Source organism: Balaenoptera ricei, chromosome 11 (genome assembly GCF_028023285.1).
Source record: "Balaenoptera ricei isolate mBalRic1 chromosome 11, mBalRic1.hap2, whole genome shotgun sequence".
NCBI lineage: Eukaryota > Metazoa > Chordata > Mammalia > Artiodactyla > Balaenopteridae > Balaenoptera > Balaenoptera ricei.
Genome location: NC_082649.1, coordinates 40,443,014 through 40,467,939, shown reverse-complemented (window position 1 = coordinate 40,467,939; position 24,926 = coordinate 40,443,014). Strand labels below are relative to the sequence as shown.

The following is a 24,926-nucleotide window of genomic DNA, read 5'->3' as shown; positions in this document are numbered from 1 at the left end:
TAAAAAGCCATTACTCCTATCATCTTTTCCTCTTTCTTTTTAGCTAACCCATGGGAGAGCTAGATTTAGCGGACAACTGCCCATTCTTGGAACATCTCTTCCACAGATCTTTCTTAATTTTTAGCTGATCTGCTTCATATTTTTTTTATTTATTATTTTTTTATTTTTTGGCCACACCACATGGCATGAGGGATCTTAGTTCCCCAACCAGGGATCAAACCCATGCCCTCTGCTGTGAAAGCGTGGAGTCTTAACCGCTGGACTGCCAGGGAAGTCCCTGTTTCATATATTTTTAATGCAAGCTCTCTCAAATCTTTTTCTTAAAGTAAAGAAAATCAGAATTATAAATTAACCTTGACATTCTTTTTTTCAACCATCAGAAGGCCAAGTCAATCATTACTCTACCCTACTCTGGAAAAGCATCATTCCTGAACAATTAATTTGGCCATATTTTTGCAGTGCCTCTAAAACTAACAATTTGATGCTAAATTCGTCTCTCGATTATAGTTCAAAGCATTTGGAGAATGAAATGGCCTCACAACACCCACCCAATGAAGTATGCAGAAAACAAAGCCTTTTTACCCATGAAATTATAATGAATTATAAGTTGCTATTTAAAACAGACCACTCTAAAAGGAAAATTTTTAAGAGAATACTTTTTAAAAGTTACTACAGTCTTAAAAAAAACTGCTTTTAAAAAAATAGCTTTTTAAAAAAATTGAGGTGAAGTACACATAACAAAATTAACCATTTAAAGTGAACAATTAGGTGGAATTTAGTATATTTACAATGCTGTGAAACCACCACCTCTAGCTGCAAAACACTCTTGTCACCCCAAAATAAAACCTCATAACCATTAAACAGTTACTCCTCATTCCAGACCCCAGACCTCCAGCCTCTGGTAACCATCAATCTGTTTTCTGCGCCTATGGATTTGCCTATTTTGCATAGTTCATATAAATGGAATCATACAACATGTGATCAAAAGGTCTGGCTTCATTTACTCAGCATGTTTCTGAGGTTCATCCACAATGTAGCATGTATCAGTACTTCATTCCTTTTTATGACTAATAACAGTCCATTTTATGCATATATTACAATTGTTTTATCTATTCATGTATTGATGGACATTTGGTTGTTTCTACCTTTAGCTATCATGAATAGTGTTGAACATTGTGTACAAATATTTGAGTACCTGTTTTCAGTTGTTTTCCATATATATCTAGGAGTGGAATTGCAGGATCAAACATAATTCTGTTTAACTTTCAAGACCACCAAACTGTTTCCATAGCGACTGAACCATTTTACATTCCCATCAACAACATACAGGTATCCAATTTCTCCACATCCTAAGACTTGTTATTTTCCATTTTTTTAAAGTGAGTGTGAGGTGGTAAAATTAGTTTTAAGAATGTCCTAATAATTACTTAACTTCTGAAGGAAGGCAGAATGCCTGACCAGTAAGAATGGGAAATAGTAAACTCTTATTCCACCCCCCCTCACCACAAGAAAAACCTCAACTAACTAGACTCTTTCTCCCAGAAAGTAAAAATGTACCAGATATCAAGAGAATGAGAAGACAAGGCACAGACTGGGAGATAACATTTGCAAAAGACATATCCAATAAAGAACTTACCCAAAATATACAAAGAACTCCTAAAACTCACAATAAGAAAATGACCAACCTAATTAAAAAATAGGTAAAAGACCTGAACAGTCACCTCACCAAAGAAGATATACAGATGGCAAATAAGCATATGAAAAGACGCTCAACCTCATTTGGCATTAGGGAATTGCAAATTAAAAAAAAAAAAAAAGGAGATACCATTACACACCTATTAGAATGGCCAAAATCCAGAACACGAAAACACCAAAGGCTGGTAAGAATGCAGAGCAACAGGAATTCTCATTCACTGCTGGTGGGAATGTAAATTGTACAGCCACTTTGGAAGACAGTTCGGTGGTTTCTTACAAAACTAAACATACTCTTACCAAAGGATTCAGCAATCATGCTCCTTTGTGTTTACCCAAAGGGGTTGAAAACTTGTGTCCACACAAAAACCTGTACACAAACATTTATAGCAGCTTTATTCATGATTACCAAAACTTGGAAGCAACCAGGTGTCCTTCAGCAGGTTAATCGATAAATAAGCTGTGGTATATCCAGAAAATGGAATATTATTCAGTGCTAAAAAGAAATGAGCTATTAAGCCATGAAAAGATATGGAGGAACCTTAAATGCATACTACTAAAGGAAAGAAGCCAATCTGAAAAAGCTACATACTGTATGATTCCAACTATGACATTTTGGAAAAGGCAAAACTATGGAGACGTTAAAAAAAAATCAGTGGCTGCCAGGGACTGTGGGAAGGGACAGTTGAATAGGCAGAGCATGGAGGATTTTTAGGGCAGTGAAACTATTCTGTATGATACTCTAATGACAGATACATGTCATTACACATTTGTCAAAATCCACAGAATGTACATACAACACCAAAAGTGAATCCTAACGTAAACTATGAACTTTGGGTGATAATGATATATCAATATGGAATCACTGATCGTAACACATGCATCACTCTGGTGGGTGATGTTGATAGTGGGGAAGGTTAAAAGTGCGTGGGGGCAGAGGACATATATAAGTACTCTGTACTTTCCACTCAGTTTTGCTGTGAACCTAAAACTGCTCTAAAAAATAAAGTCTATTAAAAAAAAAAGTATTAGGGACTTCCCTGGCAGTCCAGTGGTTAAGACTCTGTGCTTCCACTGCAGGGGGCACGAGTGTGATCCCTGGTCGGGGAACCAAGATCCCGCATGCTGCGCGGTGTGGCCATAAAAAAAAAAAAAGTATTAAAATATTTTTTAAAGGTATTGAATATATTTTAAAAAGCTATTGCTGGATTCCTTTAAAGGACCAGTAAAGGCTCAATCTGAACTCTTAGGATTATTAGTAACAGTTTAACTAATATTTTTATAGCAATTTAGAATGTCCCAAGTGCTATGCATGTAAATATAATCTAACTTAATTCTCACAATGACCCTAGGAATGAGATGATGTTAGTGGACATATTTCTATTTTACACTTGAAGAAACTGTGGTTTCAAGAGGGTAACTCAGACCTGAAGTACAGACATGACTCTACAGTAATCAAGACAGTATGGTACTGGCACAAAAACAGAAATACAAGTCAATGTAACAGGATAGAAAGCCCAGAGATAAACCCACGAACATACGGTCACCTTATCCTTGACAAAGGAGGCAAGAACATACAATGGAGAAAAGGAAGCCTCTTCAATAAGTGGTGCTGGGAAAACTGGATATCCACATGTAAAAGAATGAAATCAGAACACTACCTAACACCATACACAAAAATAAACTCCAGATGGATTAAAGACCTAAATGTAAGACCAGATACTATAAAACTCTTAGAGGAAAACATAGGAAAAACACTCTTTGACACAAACTACAGCAAGACCTTTTTTGACCCATCTCCTAGAGTAATGAAAATAAAAACAAAAATAAACAAATGGGACCTAATGAAACTTAAAAGCTTTTGCACAGCAAAGGAAACCATAAACAGGACGAAAAGACAACCCTCAGAATGGGAGAAAATATTTGCAAATGAAACAACTGACAAAGGATTAATCTCCAAAATATACAAACAGCTCATGGAGCTCAACATCAAAAAAACAAACAACTCAATTAAAAAATGGGCGGAAGAACTAAATAGACATTTCACCAAAGAAGATATACAGATGGCCAAGAGGCACTTGAAAAGATGCTCAACATCACTAATTATTAGAGAAATGCAAATCAAAACTACAATGAGGTATCACCTCACAACCAGTTAGAACGGGCTTCATCAGAAAATCTACAAACAATAAATGCTGGAGAGGGTGTGGAGAAAAGGGAACCCTCCTGCACTACTGGTGGGAATGTAAATTGATACAGCCACTACGGAGAACAGTATGGAGGTTCCTTAATAAACTAAAAATAGAACTACCATATGACCATAGTATATGCCACTACTGGGCATATACCCTGAGAAAACCATAATTCAAAAGGATACATGTACCCCAGTGTTCATTGCAGCACTATTTACAATAGTCAGGACATGGAAACAACTTAAATGTCCAACGATAGATGAATGGATAAAGAAGATGTGGTACATATATACAATGGAAAATTACTCAGCCATAAGAAGGAACGAAATTGGGTCATTTGTAGAGATGTGGATGGACCTAGAGTCTGTCATACAGAGTGAAGTAAGCCAGAAAGAGAAAAACAAATATCGTATATTAACTCATATATGTGGAATCTAGAAAAATGGTACAGATGAACCTATTTGTAGGGCAGGAATAGAGACGCAGACGTAGAGAACGGACATGTGGACACAGCGGGGGAAGGGGGGGGGGGGCCGAATTGGGAGATTAGGTTTGACATAAATACACTGCCATGTGTAAAACAGATAGCTAGTGGGAACCTGCTGTATAGCACAGGGAGCTCAGCTCAGTGCTATGTGATGACCTAGATGGCGGCGGGGGTGGGGGGGTGGGGGGAGGTCCAAGAGGGAGGGGATATAGGCATACATATAGCTGATTCACTTCATTGTACAGTAGAAACTAACACAACATTGTAAAGCAATTTTACTCCAATGAAAAAAAATTAAAAATTAAAAAAAACACAAAAAAACATGTTCTTTCCTCCACACCCGACTCCATTTGACGGCTGTAGCACTATCCACTAGCTAACACTCGTGAGAGTCCTGGGAGCCTGCAGCTGAATAAAGGGCAAATAACACTTGTTGCGGCTTCAGTTCTACAGCAAGTGGTTTAAATTTGCAAAACATGCTCAGCATATACAGTAACAATCACAACACTCAAAGCTAGCAAGAATATCATCTTCCTCTCCACTTTTCTGGGTAACCAAAACCCAACAGATGTTTATAACTGGTTGATGATCTGTGAGGCTGTATTATACACTAGCAGGCATGCCAAGGTTCATTCGGTTCCAAGCCAGCAGAGCCTGGGAGTCCTCCAGATCCACACACTCACCTCCAGAAGGATAAGGGGTTACTTGGGTCCCTTTGCAAGTTAACAAGTACTGGCATTTAGTCACTTCCACTAGAGGAAGGTAGCTATGCAAAATATATTAGCAAAAGTGACAAATAAGCAAAGGGAAATAAAAACACAAAGGGCAGACTTAACTCCTCATTCACCCGCAGCATTGATAAATAACTGAATTTTTATCCTAGCCCATTAAAAGGAGGGAGGGAAGCAGGCTTGTCATTTAAGGGTAGGTAGCAAACTCAGCAGTTGTGGGAGATTAGGGAGTCTTGGCAGTGGGAAGTGGGCCCAAAATAGATGTATTAAACATGACTAGGTGAGAGTTCTGATCAGCACATATTTTTAGTAATTGCACATTTATAACTTTCACATGTCCAGTTCAAAATTAGTCTAGCTATCAGTCTCTTGAAATGCCAGAAAAATGATTCCTGCTCCACAGTCATCCTCACAAAGGAAAAAGTCATGTAGTCAAAGCCCAGCATTGATTCTGCCGCTGCGCTGGATGGAACCTTGTAACCCATCTTGACAGTTACAACTGTCACTCCCACCATTCACCTTTACTCACCCTGCACCCCTGCCTCCAGTCAAAAGAAACTTCCTCTACACTCCATGCTTGATTTGTGGGTGAGGGTGATGGTGTGGCAGCCTAGGAAAAGCAGGAAGAAGAGAAATGTGGCAGAGACTCCTGGCTGTCTCCCAGTATCTGTTCCTAGCTTCATCCTTGGGAAGCTACACAAGGAATCCATTTGCTAACTAACCAGATTGAGTTAAGTTCTCAAGTAAGACTAAACTTGACCACACTTTGTTTCAGGTCACAAATTTCTCTGCTGGTATTTTCTACTGCTGTCAAATTACTATATTACAAAGACTGTTTTTATCTACCTCTGTTGGACATCAAGAAACATGTTTAGATGACTGTAAAAAGTCAGAAAACAAGAATGGCATAGGAAATTGTAATAGCTCTTAAGTTGTCCTTATTGTCAGTCACTGCAAGTATAACTAAATTTAAATGAACTAAGGTTTTGCTCTCACATAGAAGCTCAAGCCTTTTGTTCTCTAGCACTGAAAAGACTCCTGCATCATTTTCAATATTTCCAACAAGAGTTTAACCTGTTGTTTCCCTTCTGTAGAAGCTTTTCAAAAAACTTATATTTTTAAATATGTATTTTTACTAACAACAATTTTGAAATTGATGACAGCGTCTAAATCTAAACAACAAAAAAAGCAATATGCAAATCCTACCCATCCTTTGAGATCCTATCAACACAAATGATTATCATGTCACAACCTATAACAGATCATTGAATCTATTATAGTTGAATACAGGATAGAGAAGGAACACTAGTATAAAAATGTAAGTTTACAAGGAACATAAATATATTTATGCAAATTTCTTTCAAAATTATTTCTACCAGATCTGTAAGTTGCATTCAACGGATCAAAATCTATATGTGACATGAATATGTCCCCATACTTCAAAAGCTAATAGCAAAAGAAAAAATATAATGATGAGTAATATCTCCATCTTGACTTTTTACTAGTGGGAATTAAAGGTTACTCACACCTTCAATGTTATATACTGAAAGATACTGTACTTGCAAAAAGCATCCTGAAATCTCTCGTTTCTCATCAGTTAGAAATAAAATTATTCTAAAATAATGAAATAAACTAGTAGTTTAATTTAATGGTAAAAATTCCAAACATCATGTTAGCAACTTTTGTCTATTTTGTAAACCATAATGCAAAGCTACATCTCACTGTGCGTTTTAATATGCATTAAGTACCAAACAATTTACCTGTTGACAAATCACTTCTCTTATGTGATTATTTTAAACTATGTGAATGAGAAAGGTAGAAATATATATTGACATTCACTGATTCATTCAAAAACTATCTCTTGGGAATGTGTATGCGTCTTGTCTAGGCACTGGGCTACACTGGTAAGCAAGACAGAGGAGACTGCTGCTCTCGTGGACTCAGTGTTAAGGGAGGGAGTCATGTAAAGGAGAAATATGGTAATATTAGACAGTGATAGGTGCTAGGAAGATGATGAAATAGCATGATGTGACAGTGTGTGACTTGGAGAGCTATGTTAAAGAGAGCCAGGGAAGACCTGTCTGAGAAAAACCAATAAATTGATCTAAAGTGATTCATCTTTTACTTAAAATCATTTGTTTATCACATGTCACCCCAGGATGGTGAAGAGATTTTTAAAAAATTTCTACAGACGATTACAGCTGGCCATGAGCTGGGCAGGGGCCAAGAGGGTCTTCTCAGGAACCGTAAGCAGCACAAGCAGCTAGCTGGTAGAGACTCCAGAGACAGGAGACTAATCCTGACTTCTCCCTAAAACGACTAACACAAGCGCCTCTGCTAAGACACGTAATACTCATAATCTTGGAGACAAAGCCAAGATTTCCTACAGGCCGTTTATTATAAGTCTATTACCTGAAAGATTAAAAAAGAAAGGAAATGGTTGAATAAGACCCTGAAACAATATTTAGAAAGTGTTACATTTTTTTCTGGTTTATTTTAAAGAATTGGTGATTCCTCAAAGAACATGGCAAGTGTTACTCAAAGTCCAAAGAAAATGTTTCTGACTACTTGCACCTGTCCATTAGGACAGACTTTGCTTTGCTGCCTTCCTGGCCCCATTCTACAAGACATCTTTGGGATGTTCTTTGAACCCAAACATGCCCATATCCTTTGCTCTGAAAAGGGTTCAGAGAGCCCAGTTCCAATTCAGCTTAGTTCTTTGGCCTCAGTGTGAGAAACCATGCTGTCATGTAACCTGGAGAAAGGCACAGAATTTGAAGTTTAAGGAGTTGGTAAGATAGTGAAACTGGCTGCCTTCCTTCCTCCTGTGCTTGGTCTTCACACTGTGATATCACCAACCGTCCTTCAAGTTCAGGATCCTTCAGCCATCCTAGATTCAAGTCAGAAACCTAGAAGTCACCAGAGCCAACTTCTCCCTCTCCTTCACCTCTCATATCCGACCTGTTACCAAGTCTGGGATCTTCTTCCTCTCTACATCTCTGAAATCTGTCCACTTCTCTCAGCTCCTCTGCCACTAACCTGATTCAAGGCATTTACCTGGACAGAACTACTATAGTGACTGCCTAACTCGTCTCCTAATATATGTACTCTCCCCACTCCAGTCTACTCACTCTCTGCAGTCCAAATTATCTTTCAAAACAAAAATCAAGTCAAGCTTCCCACCTACCCCTACTCTTATTAAAACCCTTCAAATGCCTTCCATTACTTTTAAAATCACAACTATAATCAGATGGGTGAAAATAGAGATGAAACAAGACTGACCAAGTACTGATGAAAGCTAGACGATAAGTACGCTGAGTGTCTCTCTTCTGTGTATGTCTGAAATTTTCCACAATAAAAAGTTTAAAAATAATGAACAACCAAAAAAACAAAGAAAGACCATGGCTGACAAGGATTCCATGGTCTGGCCCCACCTACCTCACTTCATGCTTGTACTCTGCACCTCTGCAGCACTGGCCTAATTTCATTCTTCAACTGCTCTACGCTCCTTCTTACTACAGAGTGTTTGCACATGCTGTTCCCTCTATCTGGAACACCTTCATTAACTCTTACTCAGAGATCAGGGCAGCCTCCCTGAGACACCCCTGCCCACTATGTGCATATCAAGGTCTTCTGTCAAATGGTGCTCATTAACTGATGTTCCTTTTTCCTAGACAATGTCACCTCAGTTTGTGAGCAAATATTTCTGAATGTGGTTAACTGTAAAGTTCATAAGAGCGGAGTCCGTATTTTTGCTTATCAGTGAATACTAAGCATTTAGCACAGGACCTGGCAGAGAGCCAGCACTTTAAAAGTGGTTGTTGAATGATTACTATCTAAGACTACCAAGGGAATCACTTTCAAATTTTTATAACAAAACACATTCTAAGTTTATAAAAAATTATTTGTTATTTTGGTCTCAGTTTCCCTCAAGTTGCTACAGAGAAATCGTTCTTATTTATTCCCTTTGGAGAGTCTTTCCTTTGAGATATTGGAGTACTCAACATTCCTGTGATGGAAGTATCATGATTACCAACCAAAAATAACCACACAAATCCACACCCTGGTCTTGTCTCACTCTTCTTCATAGTTGCTTCTCCTCCTCCCTCACCCAAATCAACATCAAAGGACTAGAAGACACTTGGGGATAAATTCCCTGACAGACCCCAGGAACTTCCTTTCAGTTCCTGCTCCAGATGGCTGGCAAGCAGATATCCATTATGGATGCTTCAGCAGAGGCCCCAGGACTTCGCTCCATTTTGCTTCCCTTGTGATTACCACTGACACTCCTTCTGCAATATATTCCAGGCATCATCACAGGGCCATTTACTTTGTATCATGGGGTAAATTGACATTAAAAGGGCTTATCTTTTCATTTTATCAAAACTTCTAGGAGACAGGCATAAAACAGAAGCTAGAAACTAAATCTGATTTAAATGGTTTTATTTTATCATGTTAACATTCAGTGTAACAATTCATGTAACTAGAGAGTGACATCCTGAACATTAATTCAATATTTCTTAGAACTACAGGGCCATTAAGACCCTAAGAAATAAATGGCCAGCAAGGAGACTAATTTTATCAAAATATCTCCTAGACAAAAAAGCACATGAAGCATCTGGCACAGGCTTCATGAATTAATTCAGACATCATTAATCCAAATTTATAATTGAGGAGCCAAGTAAAAATTTAACTTTTATTCTATCTATGACCTGTTAAGTAAATCAACAGCAGAGTCAAAAAAAAAAAAAATGTGAACACCCTCAAGTACTTGTTCATATGGAAATAATCCGTGTTAACTACAAATTACTCTTGTCAGGTAAGGCTAAACGGGGAGGACCCCGCCCCCCGCCCCCCCACCCGCTGACAGGGAACACTCTAATGCTATGTAAATATGTATCTGTGAATCAAGAAAGCTCCACAAGGGCTTCCCTGGTGGCACAGTGGTTGAGAATCTGCCTGCCAGTGCAGGAGACACGGGTTCGAGCCCTGGTCTGGGAAGATCCCACATGCCGCGGAGCAACTAGGCCCGTGAGCCACAACTACTGAGCCTGCGCGTCTGGAGCCTGTGCTCCGCAACAAGAGAGGCTGCGATAGTCACAGGCCCGCACACGGCGATGAAGAGTGGCCCCTGCTCGCAGCAACTAGAGAAAGCCCTTGCACAGAAACGAAGATCCAACACAGCCATAAATAAATAAATAAATAAAATTAAAAAAAAAAAAAAAAGAAAGCTCCACAATATGTTGTTCAAACTGCTAACTCACATTATTACTGGTAGATAAGTCTGAATTAAGAAGGTTCTTTAAAAAAGAAAAAAGAGGTCCCATTATACTTTTAAATCATATTTTTGAACACAAAATTGGCCTCTAACACCAGAGCAGGAAAGTAAGCAAATTTTAGAATTCCTCTTAAGGAATTTCCTTGGGGCAACCATTCTTCATAAGTAATTACTAGGACATCCCTGGTGGTCCAGTGGTTAAGACTCCACACTTCCACTACAGGGGGCATGGGTTCAATCCCTGGTCGGGGAACTAAGATCCTGCATGCTGCACGGCACCGCTAAATAAATAATTACTAAAATTATAAAAATAAGACTATCTACTCAAAAGCTGAATAAGGGTACTGAAAGACCATTATGCATTTTTAAAAACTTTTTTGTCAAGTTCAGTAAATAAAAAAGGTTTAACAGAAATTATCTTTTTATCTAGAAAGGAGAGTTCTTAAGACTGCCTTATCATTTGCTAATTATAAAACCAGGGCTAGAGGGGAGACCTTCTGAAAACTAGATCATTCTCTACCTGCAGGAAAGGCTGCATTTCAATTTTAGACAGATGGAGCCCATCTTTAAGGAAAGACTTAATAGCCTATTACAGTGTTTATTTGCTGATTGTCACTGGTGTCAGATGTTTGCCCTTGTATTTAACTAACTCCCCCTGCTATAATTAGTCCCATTCTGGTGTTTACTGGATGTTGAGCAACCTGCTTACATATACCAGACCATTTATTAAGTAATCCCTCTTCTGTGGCTCTTCCTCTGGTAGTTACTAGAAGACTTAGGTATCCTGTACTGCCAATTAATTGTATGCATGGTGGCACTGACCAAATGTTTAAGTAAGCCATTCAGTGTGTCTACACCAGCCTCAAGTATCAGAGCCCTTGAGAAGGTTGTTCATGTCTATCACTCCACAGAGCTAACTTTTCTTTGGTAGAGAACTTGGTGTCAAATTCATTCTATCAATACAATTTGCCTGCCAATATCTTAAAATGTGTATAGACTTTTTTTTTTTTTTTAATCAGTCTTCTACTTTTTCATCTGTCAGCATAATGCCTATGGGTGGAATGAGATGACAGCTTCCAGTTCTGAACTCCCAGGGAACCAGGGAAAAGCTTTGCCTGTACACATGATTCTTCTGGTAAAGTCTGAGCTTTTTTGTTTTTAATTTTTATTGCAGTATAGTTGCTTTACAATATTGTGTTAGTTTATACTGTACAGCAAAGTGAATCAGCTATACGTATACATATATCCCCTCTTGTTTTTTTAAATTAATTTATTTTATTTATTTTTGGCTGCGTTGGGTCTTTGTTGCTGCATGCAGGCTTTCTCTAGTTGCGGTGAGCAGGGGCTACTCTTTGTTGTGGTGAGCGGGCTTCTCATTGTGGTGGCTTCTCTTGTTGCAGAGCACGGGCTCTAGGCATGCGGGCTTCAGTAGTTGTGGCTCACGGGCTCTAGCGCGCAGGGTCAGTAGTTGTGGCGCATGGGCTTAGTTGCTCCGCAGCATGTGGGATCTTCCTGGACCAGGGCTCGAACCCATGACCCCTGCATTGGCAGGTGGATTCTTAACCACTGCACCACCAGGGAAGTCCCTATATCCCCTCTTTTTTGGATTTCCCTCTCATTTAGGTCACTACAGAGCACTGAGTAGACTTCCCTGTGCTATACAGTAGTTCTCATTAATTATCTATTTTATACCTAGTATCAATAGTGTATATATGTCAATCCCAATCTCCCAATTCATCCCACCCTCCCCTTACCCCCTTTGTATCCATATGTTTGTTCTCTACATCTGTGTCTCTATTTCTGCTTTGTAAATAAGATCATCTATACCAATTTTTTCTGATTCCACATATATGCGTTAATATACAATATTTGTTTTTCTCTTTCTGTAAAGTCTGAGCTTTAACCCCAGCCAGCTTCAGAATTATTCAGTCCAAAATACAGTGCCAGTTCTGCAGAAAGGGCTGTGATCTTCCTGAGCACAACCAAGACAATTATCATTATCAAGAAGCTCCTAGATCATCAATCCAGAATGCAAAAGAAACAGGTTAAGGACACTAGAACTCAACCTACAACAATGTAACAGCTGGGGCAGGCAGGGAAACAACTGCAACAGTAAGCTGATCAGCCTGATCACTTCAGCAGGGATAGGCAGCTCTTTCCTAGCATGGTCACTGTGCTACCTTTAAGAGGTGACACCAACCAAGACGAGATCCATAAATCCTGGTCTCAGGCAGACAGTAAAATTCTCTCCAAATAAGAGAAAAGGAGTAATCACCTATGTATTGCCTTTTCAAACTTACATATGAAATAACACCAGTCTACAACATCATTTGTAAACACAAAAAAACCGTGATGATATATGTATGACATGCTAAGGATCAAGAGCAAAGAAAGAACTGCAAAAGCATGGAAGAGGCAGCACTGGTTTTTGTTTGTTTTATTTTGCTGCTTCTCCTAAAGTTAACTGTTTAAAGGCTTTGACTTTGATTATACACTTTAATAATGAAGATAAATTTGGATTTCATTCAAAAGAGTAAATATTAAGCAACATACTTTCAAATGCATAAAAAAATCATTGATTAGGCGAAGTCCTTAAACAGTTCTAGGAATGGATGACTTGACAAAAATGTGAGTTATGAATCTATTTGCATTTCTTCCTTCATTAGGAATCATTTGGGGGGAGTTCCCGGTGGTCTAGTGGTTAGTATTCGGCGCTTTCACTGCCGTGTCCCGGCTTCAATCCCTGGTCAGGAACTGAGATCCCGCAAGCTGCGGGGCATGGCCAAAAAAAAAAAAAAGAAATCATTTGGCCACTGGTTTTACAGATCTGCGTTTTATATCAAAGTTAATAAACACATTTAGGGACTTCCCTGGTGGTCCAGTGATTAAGAGTCCATGCACTGGGAGCCTGGGTTCGATCCCTGGTCAGGGAACGAGATCCTGCATCCTGCAACTAAAGATCCCGCGTGCTGCCAACGAAGATCTCACACGCAGCAACGAAGATCCCGCATGCCGCAACTAAGACCCAGAGCAGCCAAATAAATAAATAAATATTTAAATATTTTTTTAAAAGTTAATAAACACATTTTATATAACTGATGGTTGCTGTTTTCATTAGTGTTACTAGCATATAAAACAGACCTGATGTAATCAACTGTTTTTACCCTTTTGATTTCCTGTTAATAAATTTTTCTAACACTTTTATACATTACCTATAAAAAAACTGTAAGTTATAATATGACCATTAAAACAAGGATAATTCTAGGGTAAAACCTGACTGTGAAAGCTAATCATTGGAGCACATATAAAACATCACATCCTAATCAGGCAGTACACTTAAAAATATTCTTTGACATGGAGGATAAGATGTTATAAATTTAAATAAACTTAAAGAAATTTAAGGGCTTCCCAGGTGGCACAGTGGTTAAGAATCCACCTGCCAATGCAGGGGACATGGGTTCAAGCCCTGGTCCGGGAAGATCCCACATGCTGCGGAGCAACTAAGCCCCGTGCACCACAACTACTGAGCCTGCACTCTAGAGCCCGCGAGCCACAACTACTGAGCCCACGAGCCACAACTACTGAAGCCTGTGCGTCTAGAGCCTGTGCTCCGCAACAAGAGAAGCCACTGCAATGAGAAGCCTGCGCACCGCAATGAAGACCCAACACAGCCAAAAATAAAATAAATTAAATAAATTTAAAAAAAAAAAGAAATTTAAGTATACCTCATTTAGTGAGAATCTTGAACCAAAATGGGAAGCTCTGTAATGGTTAATCCTAGAATTCACTTGAGATAACCAGATGTGAAACTCACAAGTAGGCTAATTTGTTGCTATATTACCTCAGACTGTCCTTTTGCAGCTTCTTTGCCATTTTCACGGCTGTATTTGATGTTAGGTATTACCCTTAATTGCCCCACCCTCAATCTCTTGTTTTTTGTTTTGCTGAGAATATAGAACACCCACATGTTTCCATCTCTACATTCACCTACCTACCTGCATCCATGCCCACATACCCTACCTCTCCTTCTGGTACTACAGAGGCACTATCTGTGCTCCAGGTGAAAACTAACCCCTCCATCTGTGCATTAGATCTTCTCTCTGCCCTACTTAAGGACATTGCTCCAACAATTCTCCCCCCTCTCTTCTGCATCATAACATTTTACCTCTCTCCCAGATCAAATCATTTCCATCATCATAAAACATGCTTTAATTTCTCCCTTAAGAAAAAATAAAACCCTCTCAACTCGACATCCCCCGTCTATCTACTTCTCCTCTTTATAGCAAAATGATTCAATAAAACTGTCTATAATAACCGATGTATATTCTCCTTTACCCACTCTCTCCTGAACCCACCACAAACAGAATTTCATTCCCTTATCAAGGTCACCAATTAATGACCTCCAATGGTCAACTCTCAATCTTCATCCCACTTGACGCATCAGTAGCCTTGTCATAGTGACATTCACTGTGTTGAATCAATCTTTCCTTGGCTTCCAGGACACATACTCTTCTGGTTTTGTTGCTCCTTGCGTGCTAATCTTTCCTTAACTCCTTGCCTCTAAATCATGCAGTGCTGAGGGACTTGGTCCTCAAGCTGTCTTCTCTTCTATACCTACACTCTCTTTGTGATCTTGTCCAGGCTTGTGACTTAAAATACCACTGATAGGCTGACAACTTCCAAATTTATATCTCTAACCCATACTTCTCCCCTGAACACCAATTTCTATGTATAGCTGACCTTCTCCCCATCCCAAACCTGCTCCTTCAGTAGTCTTCTCCATCTCAGGAAATGGCAGCTCCACCCTTCCAGTTACTCTGGTCAAAAACCTTAGGGCCATCCTTGACCCAACGCACATTTCACACTCAACCAATTAACAAAATCTCACCTTCAAATATAATCCAATTGTGACCTCATATCACCGCCTCTGCCAGCATCCTGATCTAAGCAATCCTTAGCTCTTACTTTGAATAAAGTAGCAGCTCCCTAACTGGTCTCCCTGCTCCCATCATTGCCCCTTTGCCGACATAGGCTATTCTCAACACAGAAAGAAGGGAAACCCCTTTTAAACTCAGATCATATCCTTCTTCTGCTCAAAACCCTCCAACGACTCCCCATCTCACTCCAGATCCACATCCTCATATCTCACTGCCAAAGTCCTTACAAAGACTTTGATTAAATGAGATTATATCTTGTAAAGCTCCTAACACAGTACCGGGCAAAAAAGCACTTGACTAATAACAATGCCCTTCCTCCCATCAGAGTTTCACATCCGGCTGCAGTTACAGTCACTTAGTGCAGCAGTTCCCAAAGACTCCTGAAGGGCCACAGGCCTCTGAGGGGCCAGTACTATTTTCATATTAATACTAAGATGTTATCTGTCTTTTCCACTCTTATTCTCTCAGGTGTATACAGTGGAGTTTTCCAGAGGCTACATGATAGGCAATGATGCCATCACTCTGACAACTAATGGAATGTGTGCTTGTATAGTCTTGTGTTATCTGGAATTTTCTAAGATAACAGGTTTAGGGTACAAATATGTTTTTCAGAGATTAACTCAGTTTCATCTCAGTTCTGCACTCTTACCAGCTACCATCACTGACACATGCTATTCCTATAAATTGAATATTGTCTAACATACATATTGTTAACTTCAAATTCTGAAGCTTTGCTTATGCCTACACAAAAACACAAGCAGTACATTTTGTTGTTTTATTTTGCAATAATGTTTTTAAATTTTTTAACTTTTCTAAATTTTAAAATTTTATCTAAAACTGCTATTTTAACATTTTATGCCTGTAACAACATTTTATTCCCAAATAAAAGAAAACGTGTCTATAATAACTTTTTTAGATTTAAAAATGAATTGTTTCCTTAAAAAAGGAAGGTTAGAAGACATGATTTCTCAAACCACAGCTGTACCATCCATGTCTAAAGATGATGAAAAAGATGAAACTGACCATAGCAGGGAGTTGTCTGATTCATGAAAAGAGGAGTCTATGCCAAGAAAACTGGATGAAACTGAAATAAGAAACAAAAATATGATGGCTTGATGATGTTAATTATTTACCTTATTGTGTCTTATGCAATGACATTTTCTAATATTATTATTGAGGTACCATTCTGAGATTAATCATTTCAAAGCTTTTTTTGTTTTGGTTGTTTGTTTGTTTGTTTGCTTGTTTATGGCTGTGTTGGGTCTTTGTTGCTGCACGCAGGGTTTCTCTAGCTGCAGCGAGTGGGGGTTACTCTTCATTGTGGTGCGAGGGCTTCTCATTGCTGTGGCTTCTCTTGTTGCGAGCATGGGCTCTAGGCGCACAGGCTTCAGTAGCCGTGGCTCGCGGGCTCTAGAGCTCAGGCTCAGTAGTTGTGGCACAAGGGCTTAGTTGCTCCACAGCATGTGGGATCTTCCCAGACCAGGGCTGGAACCCGTGTCCCCTGCGTTGGCAGGTGGATTCTTAACCACTGTGCAACCAGGGAAAACCCATTCAAAGTTTGTTTTGTTTTTTTTTTAAACAGCAATTACTGCTATCTATTTATTTTAGATTTTTTGATGTGGACCATTTTAAAAGTCTTTATTGAATTGGTTACAATATTGCTACTGTTTTATGTTTTTTGTTTTTTTGGCCCCGAGGCATGTGGGATCTTAGCTCCCTAACCAGGGATCGAACCTGCACCCCCTACACTGGAAGGCAGAGTCTCAACCACTGGACCACCAGGGAAGTCCCTCAAAGTTTTTTAAAAAATAATATTTTATACACAGTGATTAAGCGGGATTTATTCCAAGGATGCAAGGATAGCTCAACGTCTGCATATCAATGAATGTGATACACCACATTAACAAAATGAAGGTAAAAATTTATATAATCATCTCAATAGATGCAGAAAAAGCTTCTGACAAAATTCAACATCATTTATGATAAAAATGCTCAACGAAGTGGGTACAGAGGGAACATACCTCAACATAATAAAGGCCATATATGACAAACTCACAGATAACATCATACTGAAGGCCAAAAAACTGAAAGCTTTTCTTTTAAGATCAGAAACAAGACAAGGGTGCCTACTCTCACCACTTATTTTCAACATAGTACTGGAAATCCTAGCCAGAGCAATTAGGCAAGAAAAACAAATAAAAAGCATCCAAGTCGGAAAGGAAGAAGAAAAGCTGTCAGTATTTGCAGATGACGTGACCTTACAGAACACTCCATCCACCAAAGTTAAACAAATTTAGTAAAGTTGTAGGGTACAAAATCAATAAATAAAAATCAGTTGCATTTCTATACACTAACAATGAACTATCAGAAAGAGAAATTAAGAAAAAAAATCCCATTTATGATTGCATCAAAAAGAATACCTAGGAATAATTTAACTAAGGAGATGAAAACTGTAAGAAACTGAAGAAGGGCTTCTCTGGTGGCACAGTGGTTAAGAATCCACCTGCCGATGCAGGGAATATGGGTTCGAGCCCTAGTCCGGGAAGATCTCACATGCCACGGAGCAACTAAGCCCATGCACAACTACTGAGCCTGCGCTCTAGAGCCCGTGAGCCACAACTACTGAGTCTGTGTGCCAAAACTACTGAAGCCCACACGCCTAGAACCCGTGCTCCGCTACAAGAGAAGCCACTGCAATGAGAAGCCTGTGCACCGCAACAAAGACTAGCTCCCACTCACCACAACTAGAGAAAGCCTGAGTGCAGCAATGAAGAACCAACACAGCCAAAAAAAAAAAAAAAAAAAAGAAAGAAACAGAAGACCCAAATACATGGACAGTTATTCCATGCTCAGGGATTAGAAGAATACTGTTAAAATGTCCATATTACCCAAAGCAATCTACAGATTCAATGCAATGCCTATTAAAATTCCAATGGCACTTTTCGCAGCAATAGAAAACAACAATCCTAAAATGTGTATGAAACCACAAAAGACTCCAAATAGCCAAAGCAATATTGAGAAAGAAGAACAAAGCTGGAGGCATCATGCTTCCAATTTCAAACTATATTACAAAGCTATACTAATCAAAAGAATATGGTGCTAGCATCAAAACAGACACAGATCAACAGGAAAGAATACAAAGTACAGAAATAAACCCCTGCATTTATGGCCAATTAATGACAAAGAAGCCAAGAATAGACAATGGGGAAAGGATAGTCTCTTCAATAAACGGTGTTGAGAAAACTGGACAGCCACATGCAAAAGAATAAAACTGGGCTACCATCTTACCCCATACACAAAAATCAACTCAAAATGGATTAAAGATTTGAACATAAGATCTGGAACCATAAAACTCCTAGAAGAAAACATAGGGGGTAGCTCCTTGGCATCGATCTTAGTGATGATTTTTTAGATTCGATACCAAAAGCAAAGGCAACAAATGCAAAAATAAACAAATGGGACTATATCAAACTACAAAGCTTCTGCACAGCAAAAGAAATCATCAACAAAATGAACAGGTGATCTATTCAATGGGAGAAAATACTTGTAAATCATATACCTGGGGACTTCCCTGGTGGTCCAGTGGTTAAGACTCCATGCTCCCAATGCAGGGGGCCCAGGTTCAATCCCTGGTCAGGGAACTAGGTCCTGCGTGCAACAACTAAGACCCAGTGCAGGGCTTCCCTGGTGGCGCAGTGGTTGAGAATCTGCCTGCCAATGCAGGGGACACGGGTTCGAGCCCTGGTCTGGGAAGATCCCACATGCCACGGAGCAACTGGGCCTGTGAGCCACAACTACTGAGCCTGCGCGTCTGGAGCTTGTGCTCCGCTACAAGAGAGGCCGCGATAGTGAGAGGTCCGCGCACAGCGATGAAGAGTGGCCCCCGCTCGCCTCAACTAGAGAAAGCCCTCGCACAGAAACGAAGACCCAACACAGCCAAAAATAAATAAATAAATAAATAAATAAAAATTTAAAAAATAATAATAAAAACAAAACAAAACAAAAAAAAACAAAACCCCCTTCATCTTTAACATACCATCCTTCACTAAATCTGTCCATTCCTTTGATTGCAACTCCTCTTACTTCAGTCCTTCACTTCATTCCCCTGCTGCCATGGCTCTCAATTCTAGCACAGAGTAGCATTCTCCCAACGGTTCCTTCTGGTGAAAAGCCCAGCGTTTATCCTACATTCCAATCTCAAGCCTTTCCACAACAACCCTTTGAAGGACAATTATGGTTCCCCACTGTGGGATCAAACCAAATTCCTCATCCTCTGAAATCAAGGTTCTACACCATAAACCTCCCCCTTCACCCTGCCACACCACTAGCCCCACCCCAGTCTCAGGCGCTCAGTCTCAGTCTCGAGCGCGCAACAAGCTCATTCCCAACCCCAATCATAGTGAGCCCCCTTCTCCTAACATACCCTTTCCCTTCCTTCCTATCTATCTAAATTCCATCCATTTCTCAAAGCCCAAGATTGACTCTTTCAGTATTTTGCCTCCAACCTGATGTACCTCCAAAACACAGCTCTTTTTTTTTTTGGAGGCACCTCGCAGCTTGTGGGATCTTAGTTCCCCAACCAGGGATTGAACCTGGGTCCCAGCAGTGAAAGCGCCAAGTCCTAACCACTGGACCACCAGGGAATTCCCTACATTTTTTTCTATTTGCTCCAAGTACTGTTAAGTCTTGCCTTTTCAATTTTTCTATCTGACCCCACACAAGACCCACAGTAGCCACGTGTTCAACTGTACTGAAATGGCTAAAGGAAATTTAATTCATCAGTTTAGAAAAGCATCTTCCTGGAGACTAGGGAACATGTCCACAGTTTTAAAAATCATCACTGCACCTAGAATAGTGCTTTGTATAAAGTAAGGACTCAATAAATTCTTGTTAACCAAGATAGAACTTGGTTACGATGTGCATTTTAAGAAGCATCCTACAGGGCTCCCCTGGTGGCGCAGTGGTTAAGAATCCATCTGCCAATGCAGGGGACACGGGTTCGAACCCTGGTCTGGGAAGATCCCACATGCTGTGGAGCAACTGAGCCCGTGCTCCACAACTACTGAGCCTGCACTCTAGAGCCCACGACCCACAACTACTGAGCCCACGTGCCATAACTACTGAAGCCCACGCGCCCTAGAGCCCGTGTTCCACAACAAGAGAAGCCACAGCAATGAGAAGCCCGCACACCGCAACAAAGAGTAGCCCCAGCTCACTGCAGCTAGAGAAAAGCCCGTGTGCAGCAACAAAGACGGAACGCAGCCATAAATAAATAAATTTATTAAAAAATAAAAAAGAAGGGGCTTCCCTGGTGGCGCAGTGGTTGAGAATCTGCCTGCCAATGCAGGGGACACGGGTTCGAGCCCTGGTCTGGGAAGATCCCACATGCCGCGGAGCGACTGGGCCTGTGAGCCACAACTACTGAGCCTGCGCGTCTGGAGCCTGTGCTCCGCAACAAGAGAAGGCCGCGATAGTGAGAGGCCCGCGCACCGCGATGAAGGATGGCCCCCACTTGCCGCAACTGGAGAAAGCCCTCACACAGAAACGAAGACCCAACACAGCCACAAATAAATAAATAAATAAATAAAATATTGAAAAAAAATAAAAATAAAAATAAAAAAGAAGCATCCTACAGTTTACATAAGCTTGCATTTTTAAAATTCATTTTTTATCTGGACCTTGACACCCATAAGGTTTAAAATATTAAAAATTCACACATTCTCAAATATTCTATAGGTCAACTCTAAAAAGAGAAACCATAAGCATCAAGGGTAGGAGGGGCCTCCGTTAGCTGCGCCCCGGTGGTTGCAGAGGCCGGCGCGGTGGAGTTGCAAAAGCTGCGGGTGCGGAGGAGCTGTGGAGCCGACCCCGCGAGCCAGGAGCATGAGGACCTGGTGTCTGTGTCAGATTTGTACCTGCGGGTCGGATTCTCGTCCTTATGAAATAGTCAAACAGCCTCGCCATGCACCAGAAGAATATAAACCAAAGCAGGGGGAGATTGATCTTGGTACTGCCTACAAACGGCATCTTAATTCTTGTGAAGTGCAGCGTGTGGCAACAGCTCGGCCTCTGGAGAGACAAGTTAAAAAAGGGAAGTTGGATACTGTCCCAACCTATAAAGAGTCATTGTGGGTGGAATGGGGGAAATACAGATACAGAAACCTACAAAGAAAGAACAAGGAATATATGGATGTTCTGTCACTAATCATCTCAGTTTGGATGTGGAAAGTTCTTCCGTGCTGTATGCAGAGGCACCTGTTATCTTGTCTACTGGAAGAAATATCACCAGACCGGAGCACAGCCATCTCTCCGTCGTGATTGGAGGCATCGTGGAAGCACCCCAGCGAGCAAACGTGACCATCCAATGTCCTGTAAAAGGTGTCCCTCAACCTAATGTAACTTGGTTGAAGAAAGGAGGATCTCTGAGCGACAATATTTCCTTGCTTTTCAATGGAGCCCTGTTGTTGCAGAATGTTTCCCTTGAAAGTGAAGGAACCTACGTCTGTACAGCCACCAATGCTCTTGGAAAGGCGATGGCAACATCTATCCTCCACTTGCTGGAGACTTTCTGGGAGCTTGGCAGCTGGACACTTTGTTCTGCCACTTGCGGCCACTTGGGAGCCCGAGTTCAGAGACCCCAGTGTGTAATGGCCAACGGGCAGGAAGTGAGTGAGGCCTTCTGTGAGCACCTCCAGAAGCCGCTGGCTGGGTTCCAGCCCTGTAACATCTGGGACTGCCCCTCGAGGTGGTTCACGGGCACGTGGTCAGAGTGCTCTGTGTCTAGCGGTGAGGATTCCGCAGTCGGCAAGTGACCTGTAAGCGCACGAGAGCCAATGGAACTGTGCAGATGATGCCTCTGAAAGCATGTGCCCCCAGAGAGAGGACTCTGGGAAGAAGACCCTGCTCCAGTCACCCGTGTGTTCAAGGGCTTACTGAACCAGGGAACCAGTTGTTCTGATTAACTCCAAGCACTACATGGCTACACACTTGTCTAACTGGAAAATGCACAGCCCCAATTCTGTGCAGGGACGATGCAAAGCAGAGTGTGATACATCTTTCTGGAGCATCAAGTTTATTAACTAGAATTGGAAGAACCAAGGAGTTCTTGGAACAAGAACTATCCCCCTCCCCCACCAACACGGAAGACAGAAGAGTAGGGGAGGGGAGACGTGCCCCAGGAGTGACAGTCCAGTCTCTGAAGTTTCACCCAGGTGGGGGTTGAGGGGCAGACTTGCAGCCACGGTGGCCTCGCTTTCGGTCACCCGGGCTGCTCCGGACCATCCTCTGAGCTGGCCAGGGTCTTGGATACGATGCTTCTGAAGGCCGTGCAGAGAACACACTCATCTTCCACTGGACCGGGCCCCAGGGAGCGTGGCGGCCTGACCTTCCTGCCTCGGTCTTCCATGGGGTTCACATGGGCTCACTTTATTATGACGCCTCTTGCTGTGCAGCTTGCAACAAAGATGTTTTAAAATAAAGTTCCAGATTCTCCCAGCCACCCCTTGCTTTTTCTGGCTGTGGCCAGAGAGAGTGGATGAGGACACACTCTCAGGCTGCCCAGTGTGGGAGGACCTTCCAGTGTTGGACACACCCAGGGGGCAGCTGGTTCCCTCTGGGGCTCCAATCCTGCTGCTGCTGGTGGTGGATGTCCCAGTGCCACACTGGGGGGCTGGGCTGGGGGTGGCAGTCCTCGACTCCAGGCTGGGTGGGGGACAGGCAGATCACTGGTCTTCTGCCCTGCCTGCTGGTCTTCCTGCAGCTGCACATTTTCTCCCTGGTAGAGCCACCTGGTTTGCAGGGAGGACACCACAGGGCTTGGAGAAGGCTCAAGTTCACTGCCACTGAGGTCCCCGGAAGAGAAGGGCTTCACTGTTATGATGGAGACCCCCACCTTGGGTTTCTTGGAGCTAACACTGCCTGTTCCAGTGTCCTGGATCTGGTCGCAAGTCAAGCCCGGAGTCCTCACCATTGTCACCTCCAGGTCCTCTTCACAGGGTGGCTGGAGTGGCTCCTTCTGGCCCATGTGCACCCATGGATGCCTCATGAGGTCAGGTAAGGTGCCTCTGTCACTGGGGTTGAGGGCAATCAGTTTTTGTAATAGATCCCTTATCTCCAAAGACAGATAAGGTGGGATGAGGTATTGCCCTTGTAGGATTTGCTTCCGCAGCTCCTGGAAGTCTTTTCCCACAAAGCGCCGGGACCCAGTTACCATGGTGTAGAGCACTACTCCCAGGCTCCACACGTCCACTGCAGGGCCGCTGTAGCTCTGCCCCAGGAGGAGTTCCGGGGCAGCATAAGGGGGTGTGCCACAGATCGTGTCCAGTTGGCCAGTGTCATCACACTTGTTGCTGAGGCCAAAGTCTGTAAGTCTGACATTCATGTTGGAATGAAAGAGGAGGTTCAGTGGCTTCAGGTCCCGGTGCACGATGCCCCTCTGGTGGCAGTGCTGCAGGGCGGAGACCAGCTGCTGGAACGGGCCTCGGGCCTCCGCCTCTGTCATACGGCCATGGATCTTCAAATAGCGGTACATGTCCCCCCCACTGAGGTACTCCATCACCAGAAAAACTGTTTCCTCCGTGTCAATCACCCCTAGCAGTTTTACAATATTGGGGTGATTCAGAGCCTTCACACTGCACACTTCCCGGAAAAGTGCCTGGACACTTGAGAAGTTCTGACGCCTTTTCTTAATGACCTTGACAGCCACCTGTGTCCTGGTCAGAATGTGCCGGGCCAACTTCACTTTACCGAAGATGCCTTCACCAATGGTGCGGAGGATCTCGAAGTCATCAATATGAACCTCCTTGTCAGCAGAGTTGGCTGTGAGGCCCTGCATCATGGTGATCTGCTAACTACACTGACTGACAGCACTACCTAGCAATGCTAACTATGCTAACTAACAATGTTAACTGTACTAACAGTGCTAAGTATGCTATCTCTACTAACAACGCTAACTATGCTAACTGTACCAACAGCGCTAACTAGTACTAACTGCACTAACTATGCTAATAAAGTATTAACTATACCAACTATGCTAACTATACCAACAATACTGACTATGCTAACTGTAGACAGAAAAATGAGAAAAATAAAAAAGAGTAGAGAAAAGAGAAAAAAAAATCAACAAAATGGCAGAAACAAGGAAAAAACAAGCTAACTGTAGGTCCAAGGCCGTCAGGTCACCAAAAGCAGCTTCCTGGGCTCTAATGACCAAAAACCTGGGCCCAGCTGTCTCTTTTATAGGGCTTTGTGAAGTACATCACAGTGGTGCACTCTGAGGTCAGAGCAAGAAATGGACACATCACAGCTGGGGATAAGCCACAGTGGTTTTCTCACTTTTTGAGTTCAAGGTCCCTTTACACTTAGGAAAAAGGATCCCAAAGAAATTTTTCTTTACGTGTGTTATTAGATATTGGTATTCACTTTGTTATAAATTAAAATCTGTAGGATACTTCAGTGGCCTTTTTATTTCTAGTTTGAAAATGTGTAATAATTTTAAAGACCTCATAATGTCTACACTTGAAATATTCAATTCCTTTTCCTTAAATTCTGGTCTCAAAATAATGTTACAACTTAACTGACTTCATGATACTATACAAAATGTTCTGTTGC

At 41.5% G+C, this 24,926-nt stretch overlaps 1 protein-coding gene and 1 non-coding gene across 2 annotated transcripts in view; one reads left to right on the top strand and one right to left on the bottom strand.

The window, feature by feature from the left end:
* The window catches only part of NUDT3 (nudix hydrolase 3), a 120,649-nt gene that overhangs the window by 79,419 nt on the left and 16,304 nt on the right, over positions 1-24,926 (bottom strand). The window lies entirely within an intron of this gene.
* On the top strand, positions 18,886-18,958 carry TRNAW-CCA (transfer RNA tryptophan (anticodon CCA)). Its single transcript has one exon. It is a non-coding gene; the product is annotated as a tRNA-Trp (tRNA).